This window comes from Podarcis erhardii, assembly GCF_964252035.2.
Source record: "Podarcis erhardii genome assembly, chromosome: 12".
In the NCBI taxonomy this organism is placed as follows: domain Eukaryota; kingdom Metazoa; phylum Chordata; class Lepidosauria; order Squamata; family Lacertidae; genus Podarcis; species Podarcis erhardii.
In genome coordinates this window covers 36439771-36467523 of record NC_138513.1, presented here as the reverse complement: position 1 = coordinate 36467523, position 27753 = coordinate 36439771, and the positions used below count along the sequence as shown (strand labels likewise).

The following is a 27753-nucleotide window of genomic DNA, read 5'->3' as shown; positions in this document are numbered from 1 at the left end:
GGAAGCTGGAATACAGAAAAATGGGTAGCTACGCTGCTATAATGTTTGGCAAAAGAAAAGAAAGCAACACGCCATAAAATTTATGCAGTCCTCCTTTTATGCTCCTTGCAGAAATATACACCATGCCTAACACGGGGCTGCCGGTGCAAATACGCTGTCAACAATACGCGTTCCAGTGTGTGCCTGAAAATGAGATGTGTAAAAACAGAGGCAGGCCATGCACACAAGTTCTGCATTCCTGGGCAGACTGACTGCTTTTCAGATTAGCACAAAGGTCTGAAGAGGGTTTTGAAGTGCAACCAGTCATTTAGAAGCTTCCTCTGCATCTGAAAACCCTAAGGCGGCAAGGTTCCTTCTCATGAGAGCCAATGTAGTATAATGGTTAGAGAGTCGGGCTATGACCTGGAAGAGCAGGGTTCGAATCCCAAGTCAGCCGCAAAGCTCACTGAGTGACCTTGGACCACTCACTGCTTTACGGGCTAAGTTACCTCAATTAGGTAAATGCAATTAACAAACAAACATTTTGTATGCACTTTTCCCATTAAATGTGCATTTTTCAATGCATTTCAACAACGACAATAATTTTATTATTTATACCCCACCCATCTGGCTAGGTTTCCACAGCCACTCTGGGCGGCTTACATAGCATATAAAAACATAGTAAAATTTCAATGCTTTTTGACACATTTTTTTCTCCCTAAAATATGCTGTCTGAATACTCCCCCTCCCCCCACAACACACAGAAAATTCCTATTTTTCTTCATGTTTTGGGGAGACTTAAACTGCATTGCAATATCTGGAGCTTGCTTCTGAGTAGACATGCACAGGATCGTACGATAAATAGATGTTTATGACTTGCAAAGGAGACCATCAAGTTGGAATCATTCCTAAACCTTGAAAGTTCCATTAAATATTACAAAACAGTTCTGAGACCAAAGATGGCATTGAAATGTTCCCTCTCCTGCTACTAAAAGTTTTCATAGCCTTTTACAAGGAATATAATGAAGATGTAAATTATTTTGGAGCTAATTAACTCCACCTGTTTATTTCCTTCAGTGTTGAAAGGTGTCACCCCAGGTAATAATTACTGAAAATTGCATACTACTCTTTTGCTATAATGGAGGGAAATTGCTTTAGGAGATTAAGGAAATGGAAACGTCATTGAGAAAGTTTTTTTTTTAAAAGTTAAAAAAAAAATCTTAGTTTAAAAGTACAGTTGAATTTGTGGTAATGATTTTTGCTGTAATTTGGTAATTATTTAAAATGCATTTGCTGAGTCTCCTAAATATCATGCATTAAAATTGCACACAAAACTAGGCCTAGGAGACGCTTTTGAATGCTGGGTGCACACAGTGTGTGCAGCGTTTTGTGACTTATGGCATAATTCAATAGTAGAGCTCTGCTTGAAGAATGTCCCAGTTTCACTTCCCGGTATCTCAAGGAAGGGCTGGAACAGGCCTCGCGTGACTAGAGAACTGCTGTCAGTCAGTGTTAAGGAATATTAAACTAGATGGACCAATGGTCAGACTCAGTACAGTCGTACCTCGGAAGTCAAACACCTTGCAAGTCGAACGTTTTGGGTCCCAAACGCCGTAAACCAGGAAGTGAGTGTTCCGGTCTGCAAACCTTCTTTGGAACCCGAACGTCCGACGTGGGTTCCATGGCTTCTGATTGGTTACAGGATCTTCCTGCAGCCAATCAGAAGCCATGCCTTGGTTTCCAAACATTTTGGAAGTCAAACGGACTTCTGGAACGGATTCCGTTCGATTTCCAAGGTATGACTTTATGAAGCAGCTTCCTATCCTATTATTCATGGTCTTATTCAGTACAATGAAGCTTCTTACTTTCTGTGATATTATGCTGTCAGATGAGGTGTTACAAGTGAAAAGTGCCTGCTGAAATACAATCATTTCATGCAGTAAATTTTGTGATGCCCACCAATGACTACCTTTCTTTATTTCAACGCATTCGTAAGCTGCTCAATATTTTTTAAACCTCTCAGCGGTGTACGTATCTGTTAAAATGAAACAAGAAATCACACTAAAGTTGCTAAAACCAGTGCTAATTTTCTAGAAAAACAGGTGAGGGGTGAACTCACCATGAACACCTCCCTTGTTCCCTTATAATGGCAATGGTGCCCACCTGAGAGGTGTTGGAACTGAGTTCTGGTGAGTTCTGGCTGGGAAAAAGCCCAGGCCAAAACAATATAAAAACAGAAAAGCATACAAAGGCAAATAAAACAGAGATTCAGGGGGGATTCATAAACATAAATCAGGGTCCAATTCAGGGAAAACTTGGGCAAAAAATTGAAGTATTTGCAAAGTACCTGAAGCAACTGGCGGTTGTGACCTTCACATATGACAGAGGGAAGGGCATCCCCTTTGAACACATTGGCCAGCTTTTAATCTGAAAGTGGGTCTGGAAGGGTAACAGGGAGGGTTCCCCCCCCCCAAAATTAGAAACAATATTTGCCTACAAACTGAATACAACTGAAGGTCACATGTTCAACTCTGGGCATCACCAGTTGTTCATTATTAAATTAAATATACCACCCTTTATCCAAAGATCTAAGGGCAGTTCACAACATAAAAAGGTAAAAAGGTAAAGGACCCCTGCACGGTTAAGTCCTGTCAAAGGCAATTATGGGGTTGCGGCGCTCATCTCGCTTTCAGACTGAGGGAGCAGGCGTTTGTCCACAGACAGCTTTCCAGGTCATGTGTTCAGCATGACTAAACCACTTCTGGCACAACGGGACTTCGTGACAGAAACTAGAGTGCTCAGAAACACCATTTACCTTCCCGCCACAGCAGTACCTATTTATCTACTCGCACTGGCATGCTTTCATACTGCTAGGTTGGCAGGAGCTGAGACAGAGCAACGGGAGCTCACCCCGTTGCGGGGATTCAAACCGCCAACCTTCTGATCGGCAAGCCCAAGAGGCTCAGTGGTTTAGACCACAGTGCCACCCACGTCCCTTTCACAACATAATACAGGGTAAAAGCACAAAATAGTTAAAAACAAAACAGAACAATAACCACCCTCCTAGAAACACATTTAAAAGGCTGTAGGATATTAATGTTATTGAAGAGGAATGTTTTCGCCTGACGCCTAAATATGAAAAATGAAGGCGCCAGGCAAACTTCCCTGGGAAGAGCATTCCACAGATGGAGGAGCCAACTGCAGAAAAGGCCCTTTCTCATGTTGCCACTCTCTGGACCTCTCACGGAGGTGGCACATGAAGAAGGGCCTCAAAAGATGATTGCAGAGTCCAGGCCGGTTTTCTGGGGAGAGGCGGTCCTTGAGGTATTGCAGTCCTGAGAGCCATTTCAAGCTTTATAGTGTCAAAGCTGGCACTTTGAATTGGGCCTGGAAGCTAATTGGGCCAGGATCAGTGTAACATGCTCAAATCATCTTGCCCCGGTGGTGAGCAACCTGGCCACCAAATCTCTGCGCCAACTAAAGTTTCCAGCCCGGCTTTAGGAAGTGATAGGAAAGGCCTAAGACCCTGGATGTCTGCTGCCTGCTATAGTAGGCAATACTAATCTTAATTGGCAAGTAGTATGACAGCTTCTTATGTTCCTACAATTAATGTAGACCCCACTGCTGATGAACCTCTACTACAGCCTTCATCAACCTGTAGCCCTCCAGAGGACACTAGACTGGCAAAGTCTGCTCCAATACGTCAGGTATTATTTGGGGTTTTCAGAGTGTCTATTATTATTATTATTATTATTATTATTATTATTATTATTATTATTATTATTATTATACACATGCAAAACTGACCTCTCTCAATATTTTAAAAAGAAAAAAATGTCATAATCATATAGACAAATGTTCTCCATGTTACCCTACCAGGTCAGACGATGCTGCTAAATGGCCAACACAGCAAGTACAATATTTCATATTACCTTACTAGTTTCTTGGGTGTCAGGCATCAGAAAATGATTGATCGTAAGCAGCCCCTTACAGCGAAAGTAATACCAAGTATCCTCATGGAAACAGCTTTATTTGAGTATTTCAAGAGGGAGAATGAGAGAGCGGACTGACAGGTACACAAGGTGGGCAGGTAAAAGTATAATGCGTTTTTGCCTCTACCTCCTTTCATAAATCATGATATTCTTTCCAACAAGGTCTGGTTTAGGGGAAAATTACACTTTTTCTCTCTCCGAAACAGGAATGTTCATCACCGGAGTTCCAATCCCATGAAAAATTATCAGGGGGGGGGGGAGCATAATTCACAACTGATTTATGGCAAAATTGATAGAAGTGAGGGGTTCCAGCCAATCGCTTGCTTCGAAATATCCTCCAATCTCACATCCTGACTAAAAGCTTTGCTCAAAATGGCTTGGGTAATTTAAGTACCAAAACAGAAGGCATTAACCCAGCACACCCCATTAATCATATCAGTTGCTAGGCTAAGGGGAGGCCAAAGGAGGGGGGGGGGAGAAGCAGGACTGTAATCACACCTGGAATAACCAGAGAAGACCCTGGGTTTGTTGCAGATGCAACTTTTAACTTCACTGCAACTATCATAACACTGTGTACGTTTCCAAAGCACAATTCAAAGTGTTGGTGCTGACCTCTAAAGCCCTAAACAGGCTATGGCATATTCCACCGCAAGATGCAGTGATAGCGGTCACAAAATTAGAACGCTTTAAAATGGGTTAGGCAAATTAATGGAAGATAAGGCTACCAACAGTTACTAGTACAGATTGCTATATACAGTGGTACCTCGGGTTACATTCGCTTCAGGTTACACACTCCGCTAACCCAGAAATAGTGCTTCAGGTTAAGAACTTTGCTTCAGGATGAGAACAGATATCGTGCTCCGGTGGTGCGGCGGCAGCGGGAGGCCCCATTAGCTAAAGTGGTGCTTCAGGTTAAGAACAGTTTCAGGTTAAGTACGGACCTCCGGAACGAATTAAGTACTTAACCCGAGGTACCACTGTACTATTCCAGAACCAGAGGCAGTAGGCCTCTGAGTACCAGTTGCTGGGGAATCCAAGCAGGACAATAATATCGCTGAGAATGCCCTGCCTGGGCTTCCCAAAGGCCTTTGGCTAGCTAAGGCGAGGACAGGATGTTGTAGTAGATCGACCTTTGGTCTGATCCAGCGGCGGCAGCAATCATTCAACAGGGTTTATCTCCCTTCCCACGCTTTATAGAAGTCAACTCTCCAAGCGGGTGCTTGAGGCCGAAAATAGGAAGTAGCTCTACTGAAAAACCATCACTGATGCGACACGATATGCCTACGGTGTGATCTCCCATGATGACTATTTCCTTTGCTGGACCAGGTTGCATGAACAAAAGCTGCCTTATGTCTAGGTTTTTTGGCATTGCCGTATCTGCACTATAGGTCTCTAGGTCACTTTGATTTGCACGTAGACAAATAAATTAACTGAAGTGCGCACACACACACACACGAAACCAGAGCACCCAAACACCCCACAAGATGGAACAGAGTGGCACAAGATGAGAAAGCTGATGAAATATGCCAAACAGTTATACAAGTGACTAATTTCCCCAGCAATATGACGAGAGAGAGAGAGATGTGTGACTTTGAAATGACAGGATTTTGTGCATATGAAAGCAAGGAGAGAGGGGTGGGGGTGTGGAAAATGAGCCATTACTGGAGATGAACTGATTTCCCTAAACTCTGCAAAGGCTGGGTATGCAACAGCTGCAGCTGTCATCTCTTTAGATGAGGGAATGGAGAAGTGGTCCTTAGTGAGACCCATTTTTTTTAGCATCGCTTGCATCTTGAGATGCAGCAGGGTTAGGGGTGACTGGGGAACAAGTGATGGAGGTGGCCCATCCAATTTGTGGAACGTCCTGCCTAGGCTTCCTAGCACTGATACAGCTGTCCTTCTGGCACCAGGCAAAACCAGAAGATTTTAACCCCAGAATACCAACAAAGTATTACCCAGTTGCCAACTGGCTGCCAACAAAGTTTTACCCAGAACAGACCCATTGAAATTAACATGTTGTTAGACCCATGCCGGTCATGTCCATTATTTTCAATGGCTGTTCTCTAAAGATAATTAATGCAGCACACAACACCATTTTTTAAGAACTTCTGGTTCTATTCTCAAGGGTTTTAGTCGGGTTTTATCCATGTTTGTGTTTATACTGCTGCAATCCAGTTTTCATTATGTATATTAGGCTATCTTTCTTATTTTTTGGAGCTGTGTAAGACTTTTTCTTTCTTTTTGAGGGGAAGGCTATACACTTCCACATTTAATTAATCTTAGTCAGTCAAATGGTGTTTTACTGTTCAAGTGTGAGATTATCAGGTATATCCCCAAACGACTGCCTCAAAAGGATTTAAATTAAGCCTATTAAGGGACCAGTCCTATGGTCCCTGGGAAGGACATCCCAGCAGATTTCCCCTTCTACCTGCGGAGGAGAGGAGGTGTATTGTGGAAGCTTCCTTATTGTGGAAACCTATGCAGCCGTCCATCCACTTTCAGAACTCCAGAGGCACAAGGACAAAAAATGAGAGAGTGTATTGCTATGGTGCTTGGATGCTAAAGGATCCAGTGCCTCACCATTTCCTTGGCATGCGCCCAGAAAGAAAACCATGAAAGCCAACGGAAAGATAAATTGGAGGGGGAGGAGGCAACAGCACCAAAATTATCTGGGAGGATTCAGCCTCTCTCCATCTTCCGCCCAGGTGATCTAAGATCTGGTGGTTCCTCCACCACAAATTCTCTCTTCCTCACTATGGTGAGACAGCTCTGAGAGGTTGCCATCCTACAGCCATTACCTTACCATTACATAGGTACCGTATTTTCCGCTCTATAGGACGCACCGGACCATAGGACGCACCTTGTTTTAGAGGGGGAGAACAAGAAAAAAAATTCTCCCCCTCTCTGCTCAGCGCCCCTTCAGCGAAGCGGCAGGAGAAACGGAGCCCCTTCCATTTCTCCTCCCGCTTGGCTGAAGGGGCACTGCACACCTCTCCCTCTCTGCTGAAGCCAGGAGAGTCTTGCTCTCCTGGCTTCAGTGAAAGGAACCTGAAGCCTCCAGAGCGCAGCGGGAACTCGTGCTGCGCTCCGAAGGCTTCAGTCGGCTATCCCTGAAGCCTGGAGAGCGAGAGGGGTCGGTGCGCACCAACCCCTCTCGCTCTCCAGGCTTCAGCGAAAGCAACGCGGAGGGAGCGCTCCCTCTGCGCCTTGGAGGCTTCGTGTTGCTATCCCTGAAGCCAAGGAGCCTGCATTCACTCCATAGGACACACACACAATCCCCCTTAATTTTTGGAGGGGGGGAAGTGCATCCTATAGAGTAAAAAATACGGTATATCCCAGCTTTCCCTTCAACGGAGTTCAAGGTGCCATTTAAAGCCCACCTTCACAACAAATGGTATGGTAATAGGTTAGGAACGCAATCCAAACCCCTGGGCTTGGAGGGTGTCGGTGACTTCCACCACATCAATAGCTCTGCTGCAAATGCCTGATGGGTTAGAAGGTTGTGCAGATGGGGATGGAAAAGGCCTCTGCTGCACCACCAGAGGCTGGCAGAACCAATCAGGATTGAGCCGAAGCCCTGCAGCATGCTGGAGAGTTAGGCATCCCATACCATCTTATATATGTCTACCTCAATGAATTCAATGGGACTTATTCCCTGGTATCAGAGAGCAGGGTTGCGACCTAAAGTAAGTACTGGAATTAGAGTGACAGAATATTTCAGAGTCACTCTGTTATACTTGTGTGTTTGCTTTTCCTTTAAAAAAAAGGGGGGGTTGTTATCTGGATCTACATATCCTTGCAACTCACATCTCAGGTAATGCTATATCTGTATCCAGCATTTGATGAAGCAAGCTGAAATGTTCACACCACCATGAACCATTTCAGATCCCACAGTCTTTTAAGCTCTACCGGAGAAAAGTAAATGCACTTTACAACTAAAAACAAACCCTTTAAAAATATGTAGCAGGTCTGAACATAGGCCTGTATTTTATTCTTGATAGCTCTATAAATTTATATATATACACACACACCCTACTATATATATACAGTCAGTTTAGACAGAACAAACATCAAAATGTTATTATTACTTTGGGTTATTTAACTTGACGCAGTTGTCTCAGATGAAAGAGGATCACTGGCTTTGTAATGCGATTTTTCATTTGACAATATTGTAAAAATTTTAACATAGCGTTAGATGAAACAAATTGTACGCTACAAGAGAATAAAAAGTTTCAGAGGATATTGTCCACTTTTGGTTTCCTGATTTTAACACTTGAAACAGGTTGGCAATATATCCCTGCCGCCTGGTCACAGGTTTTGAAATTCTTCTGGGAGATATTTCCGGCTAGGGATCCTTCAACAATATTCCTGAAAGAGAAGAAAAGAGAATGGAAATGTTAGTACAGTGAACACATCCATCTCTCTGCTAATCAGAATGAATTTACAGCAGAAGAACTGGCTAAATATGAACCCAAGAAAGGATCTTGGTGGGGGGAAAGCATGTAAAGCCAGAAATCTGGAGAAGTATGCAATTTCAGTGTGTTGTACCCAATAAAGTCATGGTGTGAGTGATATCTTCTCCTCCCACCTCAAGCTCCCTGCAGCCCTAAATCTGTTTCTCAGGACTGGGGATCCTTCAGAACAGATTTGGGCTGATGAGAGGGAGAAGAGGGGAAGGGAGGTTCTCTTGTGAGAGTGGAAGTCATTCCACTCAAGCAATGGCTTTGTTGGAAATAACCCAGTTTTCTTTTGGGAGGGGAGAAAGGGGATCTAAGGATAAATTGAGGAATGGCACTGTTTGCTAGCAGAAAACAGTTACCTTACCAACACACATTCTTCCACAGCAGCTACAAAGCAATGAGCAAGCTGATATGTACCAAATCAAATTATTTGGGAGCTTTAACAGAACTGCAAAAGGCAACTTGCAATCAGAAAGACTCATAAACTGATTTAAAAGCCGGTTTCATATTGGGGGAGAAATACTTCAGTGGGAAGTTTCCACATGTTTATGTCCAAAGTGCATTTGTCTGACTCCAGAGGAAGACCAAAGGGCAGGGTTAGAATTTCAGAATGGTTCTGCCAACATGGGTAATTTGGGACAGCAAGTGAGGAATGAAATTCTATGAAAGGAAAATACATGGGATGGTCAGAGGGAACAGACAACAGGGATGCTACAGTTTTAATAGTTGTGTAGAACTGCATAACTATTAGGGGGCAGGAGCTCTGTCCTATTTTGCACCTGGCACCCTAGATACATAAGAGTATAGTACAGATTACACCTGTGATGGGGGAACTGTCGATCAAATTATCTGAAAGACCACCTGCCCTTCTATAGACCTGTATATCATCTTATATCATCTGGGGAAGTTTGATTCATGGTACCACACCCGAAAACAGGCATCTTCTGCTACTGACTCTACTGTACCATACCCTTCCTTCTACCATATGTGAAACATCATCCATCATTTGCTTCTGGCATCTTCTAAAGACATATATTTTTGCTCATAAGATTGGACCCTGTTATTACCAAATTCCTATTTTTAATTTTTATAATACTGTTTAACTGGCTTTTTATGTTGCATTTCTGTTTTTGTTTTTGTTTTGTAATATTGTTCATTGTCCCATGCTTTATTTTTGTACACCGTTTAGAGATTTTAAAATATTAAGTGGTTTAGAAATGCTGTTAGATAATAAAAGTAGTATTGTTTCACTTGGGGAAGAATAAACACCCAAGTGACAAATGAATGGTAAAGACCCAAGCAGAGCTGTTGGTCAAAAGGATGAGATGAGGCACTGTGAATTGCAAACAGGAGTCCAATATTGGAAACGTTGCAAGGATGGCAAATGCCCTCTGCCACAAATTTTGCAGAAGCATCGTCTCTAACAGGCAGATTGAGGAGCTAGACTGCTCCACTTGGCAGTGATTTGGTCTCCATTGGAGAAGTGTCTTCTCTGAAGCTAGATCCGAAGAGGCTTTGAAAAGCTTGTGCAAGGCATAAGAGGAATCATTAAAGGCAGGTATGATCTCCCTGATCAATCCTAACCTCATTAAGGTGATTCCAACACCATCAGCTTATCTTGTTTTTTTTTTTTTTTAGATCCAGACTTTAAAATGTTTATTTTATTTTTTTTATAAATATTTATTAAAGTTTTTGAATACAAGTACACAAATAATAAACAATCTTACTTCCAACCCAACGTAGTTTCATCAATTCTTTGGACTCCCTCACGTCTCCCGCTCCCATTTACATCGTTAAAAGGTTTTTCCAAGCAAATTATCAACTTGTTTACAGTCTTATATCCACTCATTTAAATATAATCTAGCAATTCTCCAAAAAATTTATGTTTTCTTTAATCTCACTTATCATCGAGTTCAAATCTAGTTTAGTGGTGGCCAATTTTTTATAATCTAGCATCCTTCTTAACATTCAACCAAGTTACAATGTTTTTGTAAATACATCTTAAATTTCTTCCAATCTTCTTCAATCCTCTCTTCTCCCAGGTCCAACACCATCAGCTTATCACCCCTTGCTCCACTCCTGCAATTACCCCATCCTTGTCTCTGCTCCCCTAATATAATATATGCCAGGCACAGGCAAACTCTGGCCCTCCAAATGTTTGGGACTACAATTCCCATCATCCCTAGCTAACAGGACCAGTGATCAGGGATGATGGAAATTGTAGTCCCAAACATCTGGAGGGCTGGAGTTTGCCTATGCCCGATCTATGCAAAGGCTGTGTTAACTTCAATAGTAACCTCAGTGCCTCCCCCACTTTTTTTTACTTTTTTTTGAGTGGGGAATGGAAGGATGGATGTAAACAGTAGCAGTTTCTTGTTCAGCTAAAGAAAATTTCAAGGAGACCCTATTAAATAATAATAATAGCAGACACTGATCCTGGTCTAATTGTGCACCAGTCTCTCAAATAACAAGTAGTGAACACAAGAAGGTGGAAAGGAGTTGTGCTTTTGGTTCAATTTGCAGAAAGGCAAAATCTGGGTTACTAGATGATGGTGATGATGGGTAGGATTTGGATCATTCCATTCACCCAAAGGGGCTCTGGACTCAGATTTCATGAATGCCTTTGCTCCAACCACCATTCTGAGACGGCTGAGGTTGACCAGAAACTGTCAAAAGCAGCATGTAGAATGACACAGGGGCTGTGCGATTCAAGGTGGGTGGGGAATGGCAAAAGTCCCACTGGGTTTGCACAAGCTTTAGGCATGCCTAAAGCAACTATTTTGGCCCCAGTCATGAATTACAAATGGGCTTGGGGGCGTTTCAGATGAAAGAAGCCCAATATGGAAGTAGGAGCAGAGGATCCAAAGAGCTTCTTGGTAACGTGGTCACTTAAGCACTGCCCCCATAGGAGGAATTTTTTTAAAGGGGGAAGGTGCTGATTTGCATATAATGTGCATATCCTGATTAATTTGCATAGCAGCGGTTTGGAAAGAATTACTTAAACCTAAATGACAGTACAATGCACCTCACCATACGTGGTGGGAAAGGTTGTGACCGGGTGACCCATGTTCCTGCTCACGGGGTTGGCCCAAGATATTTTGCTGCCTGAGGCGAAGAACAAACTCTTCATCCCACAAGCAAGGACTGGCAGTTTAGTTTTAGTTCAACACTGGATAGTTTGGGGGGTGGGTAGGACATATGGCAAGTACAGCGCTGTCCTCCAACTGACAAGAGATGCCCAGGGAATGCTTAGAAAGAAGAGCCAGGGAGCTGCCATTGCTGCTGTCCAATATTTGCTGCCTGAGGTGGTTGCCCCACTTTGCCTAATGTAAAGGCTTGCTCCATCTGCTGTCCAGGTGTTGTTGATGGGGAACTCCCAATACCCTTGTGCTGTTCCCTTCTAATGGTTCTTCATCTTCAAGCTGGGCATAGTCCAGACAGTCCCTCAAACATAGGGCCTTCCTCAGGCAGCCCTTCAAACAGAAGACTGCAAAATTAGGAACTATCGCTCTAGGAAAGCTGGTTCCCCAGGGCTCTCAGTGTCAGTAGTTTCACAGTGCTTTAGCTCATAGAGAACCAAAACTTTCTAAAGGGAAAGAACAGAGAAGGGGAGAGACCTAGGACCTACCACATTGAAGGACCCCAGAGGCTGCTGATTTAAAACACAGTGGTCAGATCTCTAGAAATGAACACACAGCTTCTGAATACACATAGCCATCAGGTGGATATTTCAGGACTAGTTCTCAAATACAGCCATGGCTGAAAGAGACCTACTATGCTATCTTAAATTATGTACAGTGGTAGGAAAAAGACAGCGACTCCCAAGCACAGTTCAAAACTAATTAGTGGAAGTTGTTTTAGTGTTCCAGGCTCATAGCTTTAAAGAAAAATCCAGCTGAATGTATTGTATGAATGAGAAAACGCCACTGTGGGGAGCTGAGTCGTTAACTTTGGAAGCCCCTTTGGAGATGATGCTCTACTGACATTGTGAGAGGATTGCTATCTTTTCCTTTCAAAGGGAAACTTGCAAAGGAACTCCCATGTGAAGCTTTCCCCGGCATAAATCCCATGCTAAGCAAGTCTGCACTCGCTGCATTTCTGACGGTTGTGCACAGAGCCTTTGTCAGGGAAAAGCCAGCATTAAATGTTAAATGTGAAGGCCACATTTGCTTTAAATAAGCTACTGTTCTGTGGAAGTGACCTGCCACCCATCCAACTTTCCAGATGACCAATATTCCAGTCTGTGGACCTCATATATGGCATGGGCAGAGAGAGAATCTGTCTTGAATAAGGCCAAGTAGGTGTGTGGAACCTTTGGCCCGCCAAAGGCTGCTGAACTGCAACTCCCATCAGCCTCAGCAAGCATGGCAAATGGCAAGGGATGTTGGGAGTTGCAGTTCAGCAACATCTGGAAGGCCAAAGGTTCCCCATACCTAAGGTTCACAAAAGGATGGATAGGTGAGATACTAATGGTTGCACCCATGTTTCAATTCTTGGTTGGTCAAAACCTGTGTGCACACACACATGCATGGATGTGCCTGTCCTTTACAACCAGATTGGTTGGTTCTTCGCAGAATAATACAATTAAATTCCTGGCTGAAATTAACACCAGAACATCAAGTTCAATGTAAAGGCAGCAGGTGTGCCTCTGCGATAAATCTCTTTAGAAAGGGGCACAAAAGCTGTTGAACAGATGCAGTAATCACAATAATTAGAAGAATTGTGTTGCACAGGAACTGGAGGGAAAACATGAATTGAAGTCCAAGTTATCCTACTGAGCAGAGACAGGAAGGCAGGAAATCTCCCGAAGGAAGAATTCATGGGGGAGTTTTCTTCCTAAATAATATAGCATCCATTCCATAGGAGTTAAGTGGGAAGAAAACAATGGCATTTGCTCATACCTGAACCAAGGTGCTTTATTAAAGGTTTCATATTTAGGTAGGTCTATTATGCAGTCATGTAAGATACCTGCTGATAAAGGTTTTGTCTGGCTTTTAAAAATAGCATGTGTTTGAATGATTTAAACAGTAATTTGAGTAACTAGTAATGCAGACTTAGACATGTCTACCCAGAAGTGCCATTGTGGTCAATAGGCCTTACGATCAAGTAAGCGGGAATAGGCTTGCAGTCTGAAATCTGTATTTTCAACAATATAAATAGCTTGAAGACAAAGATTCATTTTATGGTCTAGACCAGGGGTAGTCAACCTTTTCATACCTACCTCCCACTAATGCATCTTTCTTAATGGTAAAATTTCCTTACCACCCACCAGTGCTGCAGTAACATAGGCCACAGAACCCCCTACCACCCACCCGGAATCCTGAAACGCCCACTAGTGGGCGGTAGGGCCCAGGTTGACTACCCCTGGTCTAGACAGCGGAGATACAGACCAGGCATTTTCTGATTCAGAGGTGGGGAATCTATTGACTTCCAGGTGAAGCCAGACTACAACCACCTGACCACCCTTGACTCTTCTTCCTGGGACTGATGGAAGATGGACCCCTATTCTATCTACAGAGCCACATGTTTCCTAACACTGACCTAATTTCTTCCAGCACATTCATCTGCTTTGTCAAAAAGGGCTGTTAACTCATCAGGAAAATGGCATGATAATTTTTTTCAGACATGGGGCTAGCTTGGTGGCATCTGCATATTAATATTAACAAAGGAACGCCCTTCATCAGCATTTCTCAGTTGGGGAGAAGTAGCGAAGGGACAGCCTCGACTCCCACACTCCACTAGATCTGACACAGCTGGACACAAGAGGATGAAACTTGGCTGCCAAAGCAGCCTAAAGATGTTGGCTCGGTCCCTGAATGCAAAGGAGGCAAGGGGCAGGATGGAGGAAGGAGAAGTCAGGACAGACTGCAACAGCAGCAGCAGCAAATGATGGAGTTTTCAGGGGAACTTCACAGAGGCAGCAAGAGAAGCAAGCAAGATGAGGGTAGATGCTTGTGGTTGTCAGTCTAGCAACTGCACAGGCCTGGAGACACCTGAGTGCAAGGATAGATGTATGTAAAACTTGGTATGGGAATTAAGCCTCGCAGGAATAATTAAGCCTCAAGGGAACCTGCATGATGAGATGAGATTCAGATCTCCTCCAACAAAGGAGAAAGTGTCACATCAAGTCTCCTCTGCAAAGTTGGATTCTGTTGTGTCCTTCAGGGAGTATGACACTTGCATGTCCATAAAACTGACCTCACGGACCTACAACTGCCAGTACTGTTAACAAACTACAGTGGTACCTCTGGATACGAACGGGATCCGTTCCGGAGCCCCGTTCGCATCCAGAAGCAAACGTAACTAGCGATGGCACGTCTGCACGCGCGTGCATCGCTTTTCGCCGCTTCTGCGCATGATGTCATTTTGAGCGTCTGCGCATGCGCAAGCGGCGAAACCCGGAAGTAACACACTCCGTTACTTCTGGGTTGCCGCGGAGCGCAACTGGAACACGCTCAACCTGAAGCGCATTCAACCCGAGGTATGACTGTACAGTTCCCAGGATTCTCCAGGACTGTTGAAGTAGTACAAGAATGCTTTAAAAGTACTGTATAGTGACTGCTAAAATTCAAGAGCCATTTTTTAAATGAATAAAAAGACACGGTTGTTATTTTTGCTCATTACAGTTTTATAAAGCTTTAAAGGCAGCAGTGAGACCAATCTTTGGTCCATGAGGCCATTTCCCCCAAATCGTATCCAGGTGTAATGAAATAATATGTAATGTCAGGTATGTGGCAGGTGAAGACACATCTGCAAAAGGAGGAGGAGGAGGAAGAGCCTTAAATTGTGTCCCTGGTTGTCCCTAGAAAATGCTGGGCTCGCATTTGGCATCTTTTAAATTTGGCACCAAACACAAGCCCCACTGGGACTGGTTCCAACACAGGATTTCCTGACTGGATCTCTTGGATGCAGCTGATCCGTAGCGAAGAGCAGTGCTAACTGCAGCTTCTGCTGAGATCAGCAAAGGGATCTTCCTTTGCAGCCTGCCATGAATTCAAGCCAGCTTGCAAAGAAACTTTTTGCAGATTCCGCACACATATCTCCAAGGGTATGCTGGAATGGAGTGGGCCCACACCCTAGCTGGCTCCATCCTAGCCTTGTGCCCCCGGGGCAAAGGAAGCTAAGGGACAAAGAGCCATGAGGCCAGTTGCTGTTTTTGTTGCAATTGTTGTATCATGAGCTGGCAATCCTAAGCGGGCGGGGGGGGGGTCCTAAGAAATACTGGAGAGTAGTCTGATTTTCACACACTGATTTGGCCTAAACCAGGGGTCAGCAAGGCTTATCTTGCCTGGGCCGGATCGGTCCCGCAGAGATCCCTCCCTGGGTTGGATCGTGCCTGCCTGCTATTTTTGGCGTCTGCACATGCGCAGATGCAATTTTCGGCGTCTGCATCTGTGCAGATGCGATTTTCAGCGTCTGCGCATGCATAGATGCAATTTTCGGCACCGCAGAAGCAAGTCCCTGCACCGGTTTAGCACAGCGCACAAGCTGGAAACTCGGTTCAGGGGAGGCTCGGGGGGCGGTCAAACGACCTCCACGGGCCGCTTCTGGCCCAAGGGCCTTAGGTTGCTAAACCAAGGCCTAAACAATCAATTTTTGAGAGCTTTGGGTTTTTCAGTTGTGCTACAAGCAGATTTGAATGGGGGGAGTAAATGAAACTGGTGTGATTCTGGTGCTGCTCTCCTGATTCCCTGTAATACATGTTCAGCTATACTAAGTAGATTGCAGAACAAAACAAAGAAATCCTAAGCCTTCAAATGAGGACTTTTGAGTCTATAAAAAGCTTTCTGGATTTCCGACAGCTCAGCAAACACAACGCCCCACTATGAGAGCGGGGTGTGTATATTTCTCCAAATATTTTTTTTTCTAGCAGCACGTCAATGCATTGACCTACTAATTCATATTCAGATTGCTAGTCCTAGAAGCACACACCCAAAACACAAAAGCTGCATGATTATGCTTGATGAAGAAGTGCCAATTGAAAACTGAAATGGCTTAGCTTATGGAAATGAAAGCAAAATTTCCCAGGTTTAACCCATTTCTCATTCATGTCCAATAGCCGAAGCAGATGATTTTAATGTGTTTACAGTCAACTCATTAGTTGGGAGGTACAGTATATGGAGGGGCAAAAGAGAACTCTAGCACAGAAACATGTATTGAATGGTGGTCATTTCTTACCATAGTCAATGAACTCCTGAGGATTTCAGTGTGAATCTCTGAAAAAAGAGAAAAAAAGTTTTAAAACCTTCTTTAGCTAATTAAGAGTTTAACTTTTTTTAAAAAAACTATTGGCAACATAATTCTATATGTTGAGTTAAATAAATGAATACTTATCTGATTGTTTCCTGGGATCCTTTTGTGCTTGTAATTCTTGAGTTAAGAGGAATTTTGTTTAAAAATGTGTAATTATGAAGATTTGGAAAAAGGAACTTGAGAGCAAATTACAGCTTGGCTTTAAGAAGTGAAATCGTTCAGGGTTCAACAGTAAATGCTGGTGCTTCAAGTTATACAGGAAAAGTACAAGGTAAAACAAAAAAGGATAATGTGCATTATGTGGCCTGTAATAATATTTTGTCTCAGGTTTATAGTGCAATGCGCAACTCTGGTTGACAGAAGGGAGAGAGCATCCTCAATCACTGGTTAATGAAATAATGAACATGTCTTGGTCAAGTATTTTCTGACAGGGTTTTTTAAAAGCTTAACTGCAGATCTTTCAAATGCTCCTAAAGTACAAAGGTTGCAGAATATAGCCTTTTAAGAGGTGCATGCTACAAAGCAACACCCATTCCCATCAATCCCTGTTGTCAAGGTCACAGCAGCCAAGGCAAAATTTTCATTGCTTTTCTTCAGCAAGAACAGAGTAAGAGCAGGAAACTCTTGACTTTTCACACACACACACACACACACACACACACACACACAGTACCTCAAACTATATACAATACTGAATAACTGGTGCAAATTGATCCAATTTGCATTGCTCTTGCTAACCAGATGGAGGGAGGGACTGGAAGGGACATAAAGTTGCACCCACTGGTCACAGGAATCTCTTGACTCTGAGATTTCTCCAGTCTCTGCCCATGCGTTCCAGTTCTTATGGTTACAAAGGAACCCAGGTTAAGGCAACAGGTATCTCAAACTAAGGAAATGTCATGGACTTGTTGGATGCAGAAGAATGGTGGGAGGAACCAGCTGGGGAACCACTAAGGAAAGAAGGCTCAGGGCCCAGAGAGTGGTGGTGGGACAACAATGAGTGGTCAGAGGGAAAAGAGTTGGGAGCTAAAAAGGTAACGGGGCTTAGTGAGCTGGGAGAATCTGTGGCAGAAAGAAGACCAGAATTATAGGCAGAAGCTGAAGCAGGGAGAGGAGGGAGGCCAAGAGGCATAGATGAGTCAGGCTGGTGTAGGGCTGGGCAATATATAAATATATCGTCTAACACCGGTTTGATGTTCACATCGTGTTAATTGTTTCATAATATTTGAGCTGGCAATATATCGCAAATCACAATGTGTGTAAGGGCTAGGCCAGGCATAGGCAAACTCCGGCCCGCCAGATGTTTGGGACTACAATTCCCATCATCCCTGACCACTGGTCCTGTTAGCTAGGGATGATGGGAATTGTAGTCCCAAACATCTGGAGGGCCGGAGTTTGCCTATGCCAGGGCTAGGCGATATCTGGTTTTCAACATCGTGATAACTCACCAACTAAACATTGTGATAACTCACCAGCTAAACACTGAAATGTTATCAGCAACTAAACCTCACCATATCACCAGCTAAACCATATCACCATTGTCCTGATCGTCTCTGCGTCGTTCCTTCCTTAATTCACGTATCGTGATATATCGATATACCATGATGTTTAGCTGGTGATATATCATGATATTGAAAACCAGTTATCACCCAGCTCTAGGCTGGTGAAGAGTCACAGGTGTCTTGCCTTCCTCCTGCAATAAGCTCCCCTTCCCCTCTGCCTCCCAGAACCAGAAGAGGCATCAAAAGGGTGGAAGAGAGGTTGGCTTCACGAAGGCGCAGTCTCCAATTGCTTGGGGGAAAACCCTGGAGAGGAGGGGATGGTGTAGGGAGGTGGGGACTTTCAGTCTCAGCAACTGAGCCATTGGGGCAAGACCTAGGGATGAGCTTCTGTGCTCATTAGGCCTGACACTCCTCCAAGTCTGTGCAGATCGTGTTCTTGCTAATGAGGAGTTAACTCCAACTTGCAGTGTGATTTACTGCTGGCTCCTTCCTGTCAGCAAGGCAAAGGATCCAGCACAACACTCAGGCGAAGAAAGCTACTGACCTGGTATCTACAGCTCCATTAAAAGTGGGCGAGCCTCTTCTAAGACAGTGCCTGTGATTTGCATTTTTTAATAAGTACATGTATTTAAAATAAGTATTATTTATTTAAAATAATGTGCTGCCAACTTAACCAGGGGCACCTTTTTAGTGGATCAAATGTTTTTCAGTTAATTAATCTAACCAGCTAATCAAATAAACGTTGCAACCCTGCTCAGCAGATACAGTGGTGCCTCGCAAGACGAAATTAATCCGTTGCATGCACACGAAAGCTCATACCTAGAACTAACTCAGTTGGTCTTTAAGGTGCTACTGGAAGGAATTTTTTTATTTTGTTTTGACCATGGCAGACCAACACGGCTACCTATCTGTAACTTAATCCGTTCCATGAGGCTCTTCGTCTAGCGGTTTTTTCGTCTTGCGAAGCAAGCCCATTGACAGCTTAGCGGATTAGCGCTATTAGCGGATTAGCGGCTTTTAGCGATCAGCTGTTAAGCGGCTTATCAGCGGATAAGCAGATAAGCGGCTTAGCGGCTTAGAAAAAGGGGGGGGGGAGGAGGAAAAAAACCCCGCAGGAACTCGCAAGACATTTTCGTCTTGCGAAGCAAGCCCATAGGGAAATTCGTTTTGCGAAGCGCCTCCAAAACGGAAAACCCTTTCGTCTAGCGGGTTTTCCGTCTTGCGAGGCATTCGTCTTGCGGGGCACCACTGTACCATGACAATAGATTAAGAGGAAGCCTATCAAGCAGGAATACCATTAAGAGTAGACCAGGGGCTCCCCACATTTCAGAGCTTTGTAATTGTTCCTCTGTAGCACGTTCTATGCACACAGGTTCTATGCACTGAATAGCTCACAGGTTCTATGCACTGAATAGCTGTAGTTATAAACAAGGAAATCAGCTTGTGTGGCGGCACATGCCAAGGAAGGCACAAGTCCCTTAGCTTAAAAACAACAATGCCGACTTAGCCCCTTTTAATTACGAGAAAACCCAGAAAACCACTGCTTTTTTCTGCCATTTAATTTCAAAACCCATTATTATTGTCATCAGTATTTCTAAGGACAAAGCTATAGCCTGTTCTGAAAACCTCTTTCTCTGCCTTGCAGGAATAAATTCCCCCAACCTATAACTGAAATGGAACATGCTACGTAGGAATTTCACACTTCCTGTAGGAAATGCATAATGTTTGAAGCCATCCTCAGTGGATTACTGGGAAGGGCACTCCGGCTTCAGCTTACAAAGCCTTGCTAGAGCATGTAGAGTTATTGATTTATCTTACAGAATTCTGCTATGCAGTGTAGTTCTTTCTGATTTAGCTTTTATAGCACTGCGGGGATCATTTAATATTTTTTTTTCCTCCCCCAAAGACCTCTGATGTACTTTATTAATCAGAACATGTACCTTGCATCAAGTCAAATTTTAAGAAACAGTAACCCGGTTCGGATCTAAAATACAGATTTCTGGACACTGCCCTTTGCTCGCATTTATTGACTTCTCCCTGTTCATCTTCTCTCTCTATCTTGCTTTAATCAAGTAGGATTGCAGCTTCAGCTAAAATTTCCTTCTGAAGAAGAAATGCAATGATGGTCAAGGTCGATGGAAAATTGTCATTTATGACCAACCGTGTATTTCCTTGCAATGCCTATGCATCTACAATTCAGGAGACTTTCTACAGGTGGGGCTATAATTATGGTTCCTCCAACTCCCATCCAGCTTCTTTCATCTTTTTGTTGTTGTTCTACAATTCAATGTAGTTTTGTTGTTGTTGTTAAGTCTTATGAAAAGGTAGTGGCAGGTTAAGTGGCAGGGTAGAGGGCAGAGAAAGGGCTGGTTTAAACCTAGGACAGCCAACATGGCCCCTTCCAGATATTGTGGATTACAAATCCCATCATCCTTCAACCTTGCCCATCCTGACTAAGGGCTGGTGGGATTTGTAGTCCTTCTAGAGAGCACCATGTTGGCTACCCCTGGCTATCTCTTTCTTCCCCAACAGCCATTTTGTGCCTCAAATTCCCATACCCCTGGTTCCTTTTCTCCCCCCAAATGTGAAAGATACATGGATCTCTGTGTTTCCTTCCGTCTGGAAAAAGAGCAGCTAGGGGAATGGATTGAGTAGACAAATGGCTGGGAAAGAAAGAGAAGGTGTGTAGAGCATAAGGTTTGTATCCAAGAGGCACTGGCCAGGTTCAATTCCTGGCATCTCCAGGTAAGGCTACGAGAGATCACTGTCAGAAACTCTGGAGAACTTTCACCTGTCAACATAGATGACACTGAGCTAGATTGACCAATACACCAACACAACCTTGACCTTCTTGTATTCTTGCTGCTCTAACATGACCAGAGCAGAGTGGCATGAATCCAGGGGGAGAATGTCAACTTCCTGATACTTAAGAGCTAACCTGTACCTTCTCGAATCTACCTGCACATTTTTCTCTTGGCAGAATGTCACATCATACGCCCATTCTCACCCCCACACCCCTTCTAATGCAGTATTCATAGTGGCCTCTGTCCCTTCTTGCACCTTCCTGCAGATTTTCACACTATCAGATCTCCCAGCTTTTAGTAACAACACGTACAGAATTGTTGTAGCACTCCATTATGCACTCATTAAATTTAATGCATTCTTCTGAACGACTTTCCTAAAGGAATTGCATCTGACCCTCTCTCTTGGCCTTTTCTAGGGCATCTGTTTCGTGCTGTTCCCAATATCACCACATCTTCCTATCCCACAATTTCAAGAACCATGCCATCTGTTAAACCTGTCACTTCTGAAAAGGAGCCTTTAGTCTCTGCCTTAACAATATGCACCACAAAGTACTTCTTTGCCTGTGATTATCCATCGCTTTCTTCTCCTATTCAACACTTGCTTCTGCATGGCCCAAACTAGCCTAAATACCGTATTTTTCCATCTATAAGATGCCCCCATGTATAAGAAGCCCCCTATTTTGGGGGACTCAGATTTAAGAAAATGGGGGGGAGATGGCCTCATGTATAAGATGCCCCCTAATTTTTGAAAGGGACGCAGGTGGCTCTGTGGGTAAAACCTCAGTGCCTAGGACTTGCCGATCGCATGGTCGGCGGTTCGAATCCCCGCGGCGGGGTGAGCTCCTGTCTTTCGGTCCCAGCTCCTGCCCACCTAGCAGTTTGAAAGCACCCCCAAGTGCAAGTAGATAAATAGGTACCGCTTTATAGCGGGAAGGTAAATGGCGTTTCCGTGTGCTGCGCTGGTGCTGGCTCGCCAGAGCAGCTTCGTCACGCTGGCCATGTGACCCGGAAGTGTCTCCGGACAGCGCTGGCGCCCGGCCTCTTAAGTGAGATGGGCGCACAACCCTAGAGTCGGACACGACTGGCCCATACGGGCAGGGGTACCTTAATTTTTGAAATCATTTTTTAGGAGGGAAAACTTAGTCTTGTACACGGAAAAATACAGTATATGGGGAGGGACTCTGCCCTACAACCACACATTAAGGAACTCACTGGTAACAACAACAACAACAAAATATTATTACTTGTACCCTGCCCATCTGACTGGGTTGCCCCAGCCACTCTGGGTGGCTTCCAGCAGAATATGAAAGAACACACAATATATCTGACATAACTCCCATGTCTACAGATTGTTAAGCATGCTGCACAAGCAGCATACATACCTTTTAAGGCAATTGATGAGGGCTTAGAACACATGTGACTCTCCAGATGGCACTAGATTCCAATTCTCATCAGCCCTAGGTCAGCATGGTCAATGGTTAGAGGCAATGGGAGTTGTAATGCTGCAATATCTGCAGGGCCACAGGTTCCCCATCCATGTCTTAAAACATGGCTTCCCAAACGGGTCTCCAACTGTTTTTGGACTACAATTCCCATCATGCTAACCACCGGTCCTGCAAGCTAGAGATGATGGGAGCTGTAGATAAAACCTGGCTTAGAACTTCATCACTTCGAAAGTCTTTCCACGTAATTGCCCTCTGAGGCAGATATAAATCTTATAAAGTACTTCACAAGTTATGTCTCCTACATCTTTTAAGACTATGACAAAATGAACATCTATGTTTGTATTTGCTATGCAGAGAGACACATTATATTGACCTTAATTTTCAGCTGCCACCAAGTCCTGCTTCCATTTCAAAGCAGATTATTGTAGTTTACACTTGTGAGCAAATTACCAATAACAGGTGGTTGTTGTTGTTTTAAAAAAGAATTGTACAGAAAGGCTGGAAGTCATTGAGAATTAATAATTATTACTGTTACTACCCAGTTGTGCTTTTGTGCATCTCCTTCACACTTTGTTTACTTTCAGCTTTCTTTATTATCAACTAGTGTGGGTTTTAAATGGTGAGATATGAACCTCAGAGTTCTTATTCTGTGTGGCAACCAAAGTCATATATTTAATAAAGCAAAACTTTAACCTCAATCTTGAGTTTTGCTGCAGTTATAGCTTTTTGTTATCAGGAAGCTTCAAAAGGCCTGAAGTGCCATAAAACCTTGCTAAGCTGTGTGTTTTGTTTTGTTTTTTAAGATCTATCTATATCTATATATTTTAAAGGAGCCATGATAAATAAGCCCATGTCATGCATTAAAAGAAGAAGCAGCCTTCTTATCCTCAGGGATTGCTTTATTTTTCTAGTTATTTCCGTGTGTGTGTGTGTGTGTGTGCGCGCGCACACACACACACACACACACACACACACATACACAGTGGTACCTCTGGTTGCGAACAAGATCCGTTCCGGAGGCCCGTTCGCAACCTGAAGCGCCATATTTGTGCAGGTGTGCGAAGCGCAATTTAGCGTTTCTGCGCATGCACGAGCGGCGAAACCCGGAAGTAACCCTTTCTGGTACTTCCGGGTCACCGCAGGATGCAACCTGAAAAAACGTAACATGATGCAAACGTAACATGAGGTATGAATGTATATTCTTCATATTTTAAACTTTTGGTTTATGAAAATGCATATAACAATCCCATTATACCTCCCCATATTTTTATCCCACCATTCAGCCATATATCGTCACCAAAGAATGGTTTGCATCAATAAAAAGAGAGAGGGCGGAGCAGGAAAGGGGAATGAAGTCGTTGTTAAAGAACAGAGACCCAGTGGGTAACACTGGAACAAAGTGGTGAGTTGTAAATGAGCATCTATAGCCACCTGGAACCAGGTAGGTATTCTCATACTTGTACAAAGGTGCTGCAGCTGACTTGGCAGACCTTGCTCCTCTGATGGGCAGCAGAATAAATTGGATAATACCTCCTCCTCTCACTTCTACAGTCTGACGGCAACCCCTTTTGTCATTTGCCACTGTACATTGCAGAAGATGTTAAGATGTGTTTGGAGTGACTGCCACACCTGTAGTGCCTCTCACCTTTGCCATATGTAGCCTGGAAGGATGTCAATGCATTTGCACTACCTTGGAGATGTGCACACTCCGGGAGAAGATCATAGGAGGCAGACAAAGGTAAAAGGTAAAAAAGGTAAAGGACCCCTGGACGGTTAAGTCCAGTCAAAGGCAACTATGGGATTGCAGCGTTCATTTCACTTTCAGGCCGAGGGAGCTGGCGTTTGTCCACAGACAGCTTTCCAGGTCATGTGGCCAGCATGACTTAACTGCTTCTGGCACAACGGGACACTTTTACGGAAACCAGAGCAGTGCATGGAAACGCTGTTTACCTTTCTGCCCCAGCGGTACCTATTTATCTACTTGCACTGGCGTGCTTTCGAACTGCCTTTAACGTAGTCCTTTAAAGCGCTATGATACCACTTAGAACAGTCATGGCTCCCCCCTGCTTCCCCCCAAAATGGGAGCTGTAGTGTGTTAGGGGTGTTGAGAGTTATTAGGAGGCGCCTATTCCCCTCACAGAACTACAATATCCAATGTTCCCTGTTAAAACACCCTAGGACTTCTGCTAGTAGCTCTGTACTGCTTTAATTGGTGCTGCTCTGCACTCTCACTGAAAGTTTCTGCCTAGCTGTAATACAACGCTGAACTATGATAATGCTTCTTGTTTGTCTGGAATGGAGAATACAGAGAGGTGCATGAATGTGTGTAGAAACTACCCCACTGTACAAAGGTTAATTTGTATTTGTTGCTCTGCTCCTGTCTACGGCTTGCAAGAAAGTTGCTCAGAAGGGGCTCCCAGGGTGAAAATGGTTCCCCATCCCCGATGTAAAGCTAAAAAAAGAGCAAAATTGGGCAGGTGGAGATCGGCCTTATCTTTACCTTTCTGGTACATGGGCAGAAAGAAAAGAAAAATACATGCTAGGCCACCCCAGCCACCTTATGGTGGCTTTTCCTGGCATTGCAGGACTGTGTGGGTGCAATGATGCTCTTGGGTTAATGGACAATGCCATGCCTTAACTCTGCAGAGGTACAACCACTGCGTCCAATCCTAAAATGGTTAATGCAGTAGCAATGTCAGGGTTTTGTTTTGTTTTTTTTAAAAAAACCTATTAACTATATTTTGATGATTATATAACATCTCCTGTTTTTAAAGTCTATTTTATTGCTATTTTTCATAAATATCTCATGCCCTTTTATGCAAACCGCATAGATTTTTAAAAGTTAAAGCCAGCAAATGAATACATATACGAACATTTACCCCAAAAACGGCAGCCTGTGTTCACTCACGCCAAGTAGAACCAGTGCTTTTCTTCTAGGAAAACAAAACAAAAGGTTCCAGTACTGCGTTCCCTTGAATACCCCCAGAAAAAAAAAGTACTGAGTAGAACTGATTTGTAGAAAGGAGCTTTCATGATTTGAAAACAGAGACAGTGTGCGTACTTTTGTAACCCAAGAAAATCTTTAATATTTTTTTTTAAGTACATTTTAATTAAAAGCATAGGAAGGCATCCAGATTTAATAAGATTTCTCTGGTGAAAACCACAATGCAAGGAATTATTAAGGGAAACGGACATTTGTCTTGGATTCCCCCGGTTCTGAAAAGCGCAAGTTATTTCAGGTCAGGATAGATGTATGCTTTTAATCAGAGAACTTTGGCTGCTTTTCCTGGCACGGAGCAAGGAAACACACTATAATAATCCCAACAGCATAGACAGTGGAATGGATCAATGCATTGGTTAGGATAATAACTTAAGAGCACTTGTGCCTTATATGAGGCCGCAAGCTTCTTCCTTCTCTCCGTGCTTCCAATTAGAATTTAGGCCCTCATTCCGGCTGGATACAGCGGCAAGCCTTGCAGACACCTAAGGTTAAATAAGGCAACCAGCAGAGGCCAAGAGGGTTGTCAAAGTAGGGTACATTTAATATATTGAGTTGACAGAGAGCAACCTCATTATTGCTGAAACGTGCTCTCTTCCTGCTAACCTCTTTGATCCTCTGTCTCCCGTGCCTTTTCAAACCCCCTCCCCACAGCTCAATAAGGATTATTCTCCCTTGCACACTCATAAGGGTTTTTAAAGCCTGGGTAGTTGCATTTTAAGAGTTCTACCTTAGTCATAATAATCCCCCGGTGCTGAACGAGACGCTGGAAAGGCCGATGAGTTGTTTATTCATAAAGCTCCACAGCTCCCACCCACAGGGCTTTCGACCGGGTTTCTGGCGGGAGCAAGAAACCTAGTTGGCTCAATGAGAAATAACTGCATAGCCCTCACTATGCAAATATCTACATTCTGACTGGCTGAAATAAAGAGGCGGGACCATGCAAGGGGCAGGAAGTGAGGTTCTCCATTGCAAACCTTTTGCTATGCAATGGTCTTTCTTTTCCTCATTTAACTTGGAATGGCCAAGTCTGTCCCTTTTGAATTCCCTTAATTTCTCTGTTTCCCAGTCTTTAATTCAGTCCATATTTCCAAATCAGTTTGCCATCCCCCACCCGGCACCAAATCCTTGTAAAAATCATCAGTACTTTCCTGCACATCTCTTCTCATATACACAGGATGTCATTTTAGCCTAATATACACATTTCCGCCAGCACGCTCCCCTGTTGTTGTTTTTTAATTATTAATGGCATTTTCACCAATCCATCCATCCATTTCAAAATGCACATTTCCCCCAAAGTTAGGTATACAGGGGTACCTCGAGTTAAGTACTTAATTTGTTCCGGAGGTCCATTCTTAAGCTGAAACTGTTCTTAACCTGAAGCACCACTTTCGCTGATGGGGCCTCCTGCCGCCGCCGCGCCGCCAGAGCACAATTTCTGTTCTCATCCTGAAGCAAAGTTCTTAACCTGAAGCACTATTTCTGGGTTAGCGGAGTCTGTAACCTGAAGCGTATGTAACCTGAAGCATATGTAACCCGAGGTACCACTGTATTTCTTTGGCTGGACAACTGCACTGCAAAATTTGGAGAAGTGCACATTTTGAAGGCTAGTCATGATTTGGCTTGTATACTGTTTGGGGAAGAGTGAATGAAGTAGGTTCGCATAAAAATGCAAATGAAACCGAATTCCTGCCCCCGCCCCTACATTTGACATCTCATAATGAGGTTCAACACCCTCCCACTTTCTCTTTTGCATTCACTCAAACACAAACACTCCCAGACACTCCCTCCGAAGAGCGTTTTAGATATTCGTATTCAGAACGTTGGCAAAACAACAACATGTGGGGAACTCATCCATCAAACTGAATTATGCACTCACCTGATCCAGCAAGTGAGATCTGCATGCAAAAACAGGTTTGCGTGCCTGCAGCTGATCCATATTGCATCCAGGGCAATGAAATGTTGCTCAGAATCACTCGGTTCAATTTCTCTGGGAATGTGTGAGTGAGTGAGTGACAGAGAGAGAGAGAAATGACTTACACGTGACTAGGGCTGGATTGTGGCCCCTGGTAGCTTTTCAACATTTCAAAAATGATATTAATGCAAAGTCATACTCTAACTTTTGTTTGTTCTGCTTTTGGTTTAGAATTATAACCTGAAGTCATAAATTATATATCATTAATTTAAATTATATAATTATCAGCACCTTTCTGACTACTAAAAGCTAGTCAATGTAAGGAGGCTATAAATTGCCAGGCCTTGCTTAGAGAAGTCTCACTGAAATGAATGAGCATGAATATGTTAGGGCCATTAATTTCAG

The 27753-nt window shown here is 43.6% G+C and overlaps 1 protein-coding gene and 2 long non-coding RNA genes across 3 annotated transcripts in view; 1 reads left to right on the top strand and 2 right to left on the bottom strand.

The window, feature by feature from the left end:
* The window catches only part of LOC309325843, a 527996-nt gene that overhangs the window by 414046 nt on the left and 86197 nt on the right, over positions 1 to 27753 (top strand). The gene's annotated exons all lie outside the window — the stretch shown is intronic.
* RBMS3 (RNA binding motif single stranded interacting protein 3) overlaps positions 1 to 27753 on the bottom strand; it is a 494072-nt gene that overhangs the window by 438247 nt on the left and 28072 nt on the right. The window lies entirely within an intron of this gene.
* LOC309325794 lies at positions 7305 to 26745 on the bottom strand. Its single transcript, XR_014150012.1, has 3 exons — positions 26164 to 26745; positions 16610 to 16647; positions 7305 to 8339 (listed from the first exon to the last, which is right to left on the bottom strand). It is a non-coding gene; the product is annotated as an uncharacterized lncRNA (long non-coding RNA).